The sequence below is a fragment of the Pristiophorus japonicus genome, unplaced genomic scaffold (genome assembly GCF_044704955.1).
Source record: "Pristiophorus japonicus isolate sPriJap1 unplaced genomic scaffold, sPriJap1.hap1 HAP1_SCAFFOLD_60, whole genome shotgun sequence".
Taxonomy (NCBI): domain Eukaryota; kingdom Metazoa; phylum Chordata; class Chondrichthyes; family Pristiophoridae; genus Pristiophorus; species Pristiophorus japonicus.
Window position 1 is genome coordinate 543,536 of NW_027254509.1, and position 9,482 is coordinate 553,017.

Below are 9,482 nucleotides of genomic sequence, written 5' to 3' on the forward strand. Positions count from 1 at the left end.
GTTTCAGAACGGGCACTTGTTCAGTGTGGCTGGAAGGCCCAGTGACCAGGATATCCTCTCCCCCGGGGTTTTCCTGAGCCTGTGCTCGGCGTACGGCGAGCTTTGACACGGGTCCGAAGTAGCTTACATGTGTAGGCTGCTTGCTGGCTTCAGGTGGTCTCTTACCAGTTTGCTCAATTCTTCAAACGACTTGCTTGCTGGTTTCTCGTGTGCCAGCAGGTCCTTCATTAAAGCGTATGTTTTCGAGCCACAGCTGGTCAAGAGATGGGCTCTTCTCTTTTCTGCATTATTGTCGCCTAACCAGTCTTTGGTTACAAAGCTTTGCTGGAGCCTTTCTATAAATTCCTGCCAATTATCTCCAGCATTGTATTTTTCGTCTGAGCCGTTGGTCACCATTCTGTGGATTCTGTAATCCCGCAACTCGTCGCCACTGTAAAGTGCTGACCCTGCAGTACAGACTCACACGAGGCACATACTGAAGTCAAGGTCACTCTGGAGCTGCACCTTTATTACACAGCTCTCGAATGCCACACTTGCCTGAGACCTGTCCTTATATACCTGTCTGGCAAAGGTATCCAGTGTCTCCTGCAAATGCACCCCTGGTGGTAAGGTAAGTTTGTGGTTACAAGTCTTCTCTGGTTACAGTCATGTATTGCATGGTAAGGTACAGTTATGTACAGTAGTGTGAGATACATGACAGTATTGGTATTCATGGTGATTACAGCAATTATTAATCGTCTCACAGACCTCAATTATTTTTATGCGATGAATTGATCGAGGATTGAAACCAGGTTATTGCGCCAGATCTTAACCCTTCGACCACCAGGGAACAGTTACGATACATGTCGATATATTTATATATATTTATATATGAACCTGAATATCAACGGCTACCAACCTAGACCTCGTGCTGCCCACGGTAGTGCGTTTTACTTTGAGTGAGAGAAATTGTTCCACAGTGACACCCATTTCATCTTTTGTTCCCTTTTAAACACTAGAAACTGATTCAGGGGAATAAATAGAGAAACCACAGCACAGGATTATATACAAGAGGAAGAGAGAAGGGGAAAGATACTGTCCCCTCCCAGAGCTAATGCAGAAACCCCTCTGCTGTGCTCGGGGTGACCACCCACAGACTGGATACACTAACGTCCCAACAGCTCATTGACTGTCGGAGTGGGACCGTGCGGTGCTTCAGAAGACAGGTCGAAAAAGCAAAGTCACTGATTCCATCTCATGTGCTCCTCCGATCAAGAATAGCAACACACTAAAAATGTTTCAATAATGGTTACACCTTATCTCCACATTTATCAAGCAGTTGGCTCGTTGGTCTAGGGGTATGATTCTTGCTGCGGGGTTGTTGCTTGAAATTTGCGAGAGGTCCCGGGTTGAAATTCTGGACGAGCCCTCAGTTTACTCAAGAATTTTGAAATTGCATCATATTTTTGCAAAGAATGACTTGCATTTCTACAACACCTTTCAGGAACTCATGACGCCCTAAAGCGCTTTACAGCCGTTGAGTTATGTTTGAAGTGTTGCAGTGTGGGGCAGATGTGCCCAAATCACCCCACACGAACCGCAACTCTTTGCGAAGGAGTTTGGTGCAAAATATCAGGTGCCTCAGGGACTTGGACTTTCTATGAATGAGTTATGCTTGTACCTGCGTTCAAGCTTGTAACAGTAACTGGGCTTCCATCTCACGGGTGCAGCGTGTAGCGGTTAGTGAGTCGGTGACCAGGTTGATGTGCGCCGCTTTCAATCTTTGAAATTTCACCAAACAAAGATCCGGTGAATCCAACTGTCCCTTTAAGCGACGGATTGAAGGGATCGGTTCTCCAAACAGAGCTGGAACACACGCAGTGTAGGAATAGGGTCCGCAACATTAAATGTCAGAGTTATTAAGCAGACAATAATTAAACATACACTTAACAGTACTTACACCCAAACCTTGCGAATGTTAGCCGAAGAACTCAAACACGTTACAGTTCCCAGCTCGGTGTACAAATTGAACAAACATTAATCGGATTCTAAACTATCTGTGCCAAATGCCACATTTTATATATTTTCCTTACCCCTGCTTCGTGACAATTGAAACTTTTAATAGTATTACCTAACACAACTGCCCAACTTCTGATGGAAGGTCATTAACCTGAAACGTTAACTCTGTTTCTCTCTCCACAGATACTGCCTGGCCTGCTCAGTATTTCCAGCATTTACTCTTTTTATTCTCCAAACTTATAATCAGAGTATCACTTCCCTTGTCATCTAACTACGCTCCTTCCTGATATGCAGCATTGTTCTACAAAAACCAGGCTCCTTTCGGATGATTCAGGCATTCATTGGAATTATAACTTCTTAACGATAACAATTATGTGAAGTTGTAACTATGTAATACTTGCCATCAGAGGGCGTGACTGTTGGAGTCCTAATGGTCACCTGCCCACACGTGCAGGGCCAGTATAAAAGGTTGGCTTCCATGTTGTTCAGGCACTCTGGAGTTGGAATAAAGAAGACGAAGATCACACTAAGTTTAGCTCACAGGACTCAGCTTCCTGGTGTTCTACTTCACACAACAATTGGCGACGATTAACAGAATACAAACCTTCACAAAACCATGGCTGCTGTTGGAATATTAGAGAGATTCACAGAGAGTGAAATAAATGAGGGCAGCAGGCGGATCTCTGCCTGACACCGGGGAAACAGGGAGACAGACCTTGGAGCAAAGGGATATGGATGGAGTCAGCAAAACTAGAGGCAGCTGATTCAGGAGAGTCGCGGGGCGTGGAAATTCGGGAGTTTAATGACTTTGAAAGGAACATTTTTGTTTTGTGACTTTTTGTTCAGAGAAATGTTTGTGAAAGGAATTTTTTGCAGAAAGGGATGCAGCATTTAACCTTCTGCCTTAACACTTGTTTTTGGGTGTCAGGATCACATTTCGTTTCAATGTTATTCTTCCAGAATTAATATTTCATTTGCTGTTTGACAATAACCAGACCCTTGCTCCAAGGTCTGTCTCACTCTTTCCCCGGTATCAGGCAGAGATCTGCCAGCTGCCCTGATTTATTTCATGTGACAGGACACAAAAGTTCAAAATCAACCTGCAGGTGGCCACACAGAACACTAAATAGTAATGATGGCCACGTGGTCTAAGATGAGGTGCGCTGGTCACTATAGATAGTGTTCGAATCCTATTTCAGACATTTCTTATATTGAATCGTTGGGCAGAACCCATTTGCTTTGTCACCACCAATACCTTAAAAGTGCGATTCAGCAGTCCACCTGCTCGCTTAACATTTCGTCTGACCTGGTGCTGAAATTTGTTCATTCTTTTGTAGAACGACAATTATTTATTTTGCCCTGAGCATGTGAGGAACTTTTCTCCCGATCTCATTTGGTTGAATTTTGTAAATCTGGTGCTGAAAGTGGAGATGTTTCCGCAGTGTAACGATTAACACCTTCTAGTTTTTTGAGTTCATGCTCAACTTTCTCCTTCAGTGCATATGGTACGGAACGGGGCTTGCAGTAAACCAATCTAGCGTCCTTCTGTACCCTGACACTCGCCTTGAAGCCTTGGATCGGACTGTCCGTTTCGCAGAACACCTTTGGTTGCTTCTTGATAACCTCATCCGTTGATGAAAATATCGCTTCCACACAGAAAATCTGAGTACAATCCAGCTTCAGTGAGCTTAATCAATTTCATCCTTGTAAGGCAGACTTGTCTCTTTTCACTACTATTAGAGGCAAGTTCTGAAATTGATCTTTATATTTCACCGATCGGTACAGTGATATGATCAACCACAGGAATTTACTCTCCCAAGTAGCCTCGCAGCTCTATCTTGGGTTTCTCCAGTTGGAAATCACGCAATTTGTCGCGGTACAGTGACTCCGGTATTACACTCACGGATGCACCCGTGTCAATTTCCATTGGTATCTTGAATCCAGCAACATCTATGTGGATTCTGATGCTTTCCGAATCACTGTCCGTTAAAATCGTGCTCCTGATGATGTATAACTCTAACATCTCATCGTCCTGTTGTTGGTCTTCCATACTATGTCGTCTCTTGGGATTTCTACTCATAGCTTTGAACGCTGAACTCATAGCTTTAAAAACAGGTTTTTCCCTTCAGTCGGCATGCCTTCGCAAGATGCCCAGTCTTTCTGTCGAAGAAACACTCTGCCTTCACCTGTGGACAACTTTGAGCAATGTGTTGTCCCAGGCACCTACAGCATGACGACGACGCTCTGGTAGAATTTCCAGTTTCTGAGGCTTTGGGCTCCCTTATTATAACTTCAAATGCTCTGATAATGACTCCACGAGACAATGTGTCGTTCTTTAACTGTAGTGACCTGAGTCCTTTATTGATAACCTTTATTGGTGGCATGACTTTTATACTAGGCCAGGCACACCTGTGCAGGTAAGCTGCAAGTCTCAACCCCCCGCAGTGCCCTCTGGTGGCACACCTTGTAATAGTACAAGCAGTAACCATGTAGAACACATGACAGGTGTCACTATGGAACCGTTTCACTCACTCAAAGTTAGACGCACTACCGTGGGCGCGACGAGGTCTCGGTAGGTAGCCATTGACATTCAGGTTCATATATAAATATATATAAATATATCGACATGTATCGTAACTTTTCCCTGGTGGTCGAGGGGTTAAGACTCGGTGCACTAACCTGGTTCGACATGTATCGTAACTGTTCCCTGGTGGTCGAGGGGTTAAGGCCCGTCGCACTAACCTGTTTTCAATCCTCGATCAATTCATGGCATAAAAATAATTGATGTCTGTGAGACGATTAATAATTGCTGTAATCACCATGAATGCCAATACTTTCTGTGATAGACCGAGCTTACAGACTATCTGGCTTCTCCTGCACTTTGCCGGGCACGTGTTTGGGGTTTAATTTTGTAAACTGGGTAAGTTTGCTGATCGCGGGGAGACGGTAGGAGCCTCTGTGCCCCACTGTGAGGATGTGGAAGTGAACACGGTGGCTGGGTGATCCGTGACATTTCTGGAAAGGGCAGCGGAGGAGAAGGATTGAGAACTTTCAGTGTGGGACAGAAGTTGTTTAAGGTGAGCCAACACATTCCCGATCAGCACAGAGCGAGCTCACTGGTCAGCTCCTCGCTGTGGGGGCTGTTGTACAAGAGGTTTCTGTAGTGTAGTGGTTATCACGTTTGCTTTACACGTGAACGGTCCCTGGTTCAATCCCAGGCAGAAACATTATGTTTAAAGTTGCTGTGGATGAACAATCGGAGGCGAGGTCAGTCTTCCTGCAAATGCTGCCTGACCTGCTGAGATTTCCAGCATTTGCTGTTTTTATTTGCTATTTATTTTCCTGGCAAAAGGGCTCCCTTATTCATGAATTGCTCTTTATTTCATCAATAAATAGATAACTTTGAGTGAGAGAAAACGGATCCACCGGGGCCCTTTTGCGTGTGAGGCCAACGTGATATCCGCTACACTGCAGCCCATCAAAGGGCGAGAAACCACTGAATATAAAGGATGAGCTCACAAATATCAGTTGCAGTGCAGTCTGGTCAATGTCAAACCCTCCTTTCTTATTCAGCAGTGGCATGAACGGGAGTCAGACGCCACAAAGTTTAATTAAAGACACAAATACAATTAACACTTGCAAATCTTTTCAGTGTAAAATTATTTCACTTTATTTGAAATGCTACTGCGTTGAATCTGAAAATACATACGGTGGGATTTTGTCCTCACGACTGATTGTATTTTGTGTGCACGGTAGGAATAATCGGTGCTGATAAATTTGATAAAAGTTGCCCCAGATTCCTGGTGTCTTCGGCAATGAACACTTTGAACCAGAAAGCTAAAATACAGTGCGTAAAATGGGTTAACATGCATAAGAACATAAGATCATTAGAAATAGGAGCAGGAGTGGTCCATACGGCCCCTCGATCCTGCTCCTCCTTTTGATACGATCATGGCCGATCTGATCATGGACTCAGGTCCACTTCCCTGCCCGCTCCCCAAAGCACAGGCCAAGTGATTGAAGTATGGAGTGTCCCTGAGTTAGCATTTGTTTGATTGTGCAAAAGAAGGTGAGGGGTTAATTAATGATGCTTTCCTGTGAAAGCTAGAGAAATGTTTTCGAACAAACCATCCGGTGACTGTCAGGTGAGCGCTGCTTGTGAAAACTGGTGGGAATGGGCGGGGATTTTAAAGCGCCTTGTATTGCAGAAACTTCATATAGACGAACATCCCTTAATTACTGCGTAGACCTTGTGGTGCAACGGTAGTGCGTTTGACTCTAGATCAAAGGGTTGCGTATTCAATTCATGTCGGGGTCACTGTTCTTTTAGCAATTGCTGTTTCACAATAACAGACCCTTGCTGCAATGTCTGTCTCACTGGTTAGTCGTGGTGAGGTTGGGGACAGCATCAAACAAGAAAGAAGGGATGTGTGCAGTGGTGGGACAGCAGTTGTCATGGGTGACTTTAATCTACATCGTGATTGGGCTAACCACATGATAGTAATGTGGTGGAGAAGGATTTAATCGAGTGTATTATGGATGGTTTTCTCAACCCAGAAGAGAGCTGGCCATCCTTGACTGGGTGATATGTAATGAGAAGGGACTAATTAGCAATCATGTTGTGCGAGGCCCCTTGGGGACGAGTAACATGATATGGTAGAATTCTTCATTAAGATGGAGAGTGTCACAGTTAATTCAGAAACTTGGGTCCTGAACTTGAGGAAAGGTAACTTTGACGGTATGAGGTGTGAATTGGCTAGAATAGACTGGTCAAGGATACATAAAGGGTTGAAGGTGTATAGGCAATGGCAAACATTTAAAGATCACATGGGTGACTTCAGCAATTGCACATCGCTGTCTGGAGTAAAAATAGAACGGAGAACGTTGCTCAACCGTGGCTAACAAGGGAAATTAAAGATAGTGTTAAAACCAAGGAAGAGGCAGATAAATTGGCCAGAAAAAGGAACAAACCTGAGGACTGGGAGAAATTTAGAATTCAACAGAGGAGGACTAAGGGTTTCATTAGGAGGGGGAAAATGGATTATGAGAGGAAGCTTGCTTGGAACATAAAAACTGACTGCAAAAGCTTATTTAAATATGTGAAGAGAAAAAGATTAGTGAAGACAACTGTCGGTCCCTTGCAGTCGGATTCAGGTGAATTTATAATGGGGAACAAAGAATTGGCAGACGAATTGAACAAATACTTCAGTTCCGTCTTCACGAATGAAGGCACGAATAACCTTCCAAATGTACTAGGGGACCGAGGGTCGAGTGAGAAGGAGGAACTGAAGGATATCCTTATGAGGTGGGAAATTGATGGGATTGAAGGATGATAAGTACCCGGGGCCTGATAGTCTGCATCTAAGAGTACTTAAGGAAGTAACCCTAGAAATAGTGGATGCATTGGTGATCATTTTCCATCAGGCTATTGACTCGGGATCAGTTCCTATCGACTAGACGGTAGTTAATGTAAAACCACTTTTTAATAAGGGAGGGAGAGAGAAAGCGGGTAATTATTCACTGGTTAGCCTGAATCAGTAGTGGGGAAAATGTTGGAATCAATTATTAAGGATGAAATAGCAGCGCATTTGGAAAGCAGTGACAGGATCGGTCCAAGTCAGCATGGAGTATGAAAGGTAAATCATGCTTGACAAATCTTCTGGAATTTTTGAGGATGTAACTAGTCGAGTGGACAAGGGAGAACCAGTGGATGTGGTATATTTGGACTTTGAAAAGGATGTTGACAAGGGTCCACACAAGAGATTGCTGTGCAAAATCAAAGCACATGGTATTGGGGGTAATACACTGACGTGGATAGAGAACTGATTGGCTGACAGGAAGCAGAGAGTTGGGATAAAAGGGTCCTTTTCAGAATGGCAGGCAGTGACTAGTGGAGTGCCGCAGGGCTCAGTGCTGGGACCCCAGCTCTTTACAAAATACATCAATGATTTGGATGAAGGAATTGAGTGTAATATCTCCTGGTTTGCAGATGACACTAAACTGGGTGGCGGTGTGAGCTGTGAGGGGGACGCTAAGGGACTGCAGGGTGACTTAGACAGGTTAGGTGAGTGGGCAAATTCATGGCAGATGCAGTAAAATGTGGATAAATGTGAGGTTATCCACTATGAGGGCAAACACGTGAAGACAGAATATTATCTGAATGGTGGCAGATTAGGAAAAGGGGAGGTGCAATGAGACCTGGGTGTCATGGTTCATCAGTCACTGAAAGTTGGCATACAGTTACAGCAGGCAGGAAAAAGGTAAATCGTATGTTGGCCTTCATAGCTTGGTGATTTGAGTATAGGAGCAGGGAGTTCTTATTGCAGTTGTACAGGGCCTTGGTGAGGCCTCAACTGGAATATTGTTTTCAATTTTGGTCTCCTAATCTGAGGAAGGACGTTCTTGCTATTGAGGGAGTGCAGCAAAGGTTCACCAGACTGATTCCCGGGATGGCTGGACTGACATATGAGGAGAGACTGGATCAACTGGTCCTTTATACATTGGAGTTTAGAAGGATGAGAGGGGATCTCGTCGAAACATACAATATTCTGATGGGACAGGACTGGGTAGATGCGGGTAGATTGTTCCCGATGTTGGGGAAGTTGGAGCAGGCTCGAGAGTCTAGATGGCCCACTACTGTTCCTAATTCTTATGTTCTTATGTTCTTATAGCAATTCTGGAAGAATAACATTGAAACGAAATGTGACCTGACATCTAGAAAGAAGTGTTAAGGCAGAAGGTTAAATGTTGCATCCCTTTCTGCAAAAAATTCCTTTCACAAACATTTCTCTGACCGAAACGGCACAAAGCAAAAATGTTCCTTTCAAAGTCATTAAACTCACGAATTTACGTGCCCCGCGAATCTCCTGAATCAGATGGCGCGAGTTTTGCCGACTCAATCCATGTCCCTTTGCAATGTTCTGCTTCCACCCACACTATGAAATGTGCCACTAACTTGTCGAATCATGGAATGGTTACAGCACGGAAGGCCATTCGGCCCATCGAGCCCGTGCCGACTCTCAGCGAGTCCCACTCCCCCGCCCTTCCCCCACAGCACTGCAATTGTTTTTCCTTCAGACACTTTTCCAACTCCCATCTGAAAGATAAGATTGAGTCTGTCTCCACCGCCCTTTCAAGCTGTGCATCCCAGATCCTAACCACTCGCTCCTGTTCCTATGTGTAAATTCTGGGAAACACGAGATCAATTCCTGCCACACTCACAGCCTTCCTAAATATCGCACATTCATTCTATTCTCGTAAAACCAGCTCCTGAAGTATCGGCCAGCTGTATAGGTTAAAGCTCTGGTTATGTTCCTAGCAACATGTCAATCGCAGTGTTTCTGTAGTGTAGTGGTTATCACGTTTGCTTAACACGCGAAAAGTCCCCGGTTCGAAAACGGGTGGAAACATTTTCGACATTGTTCAATTAAGTATTAGAAAAAATGGTATAATTGACATTAATGGTTCAATATTAACAAAGTTGG

General features: G+C 44.3%; 1 non-coding gene across 1 annotated transcript; it reads left to right on the top strand.

Annotated features, from left to right (window-relative positions):
• The first annotated feature begins 5,152 nt into the window (after positions 1 to 5,152).
• Positions 5,153 to 5,225, top strand: trnav-uac (transfer RNA valine (anticodon UAC)). The gene has a single exon. It is a non-coding gene; the product is annotated as a tRNA-Val (tRNA).
• Positions 5,226 to 9,482: the final 4,257 nt, after the last annotated feature.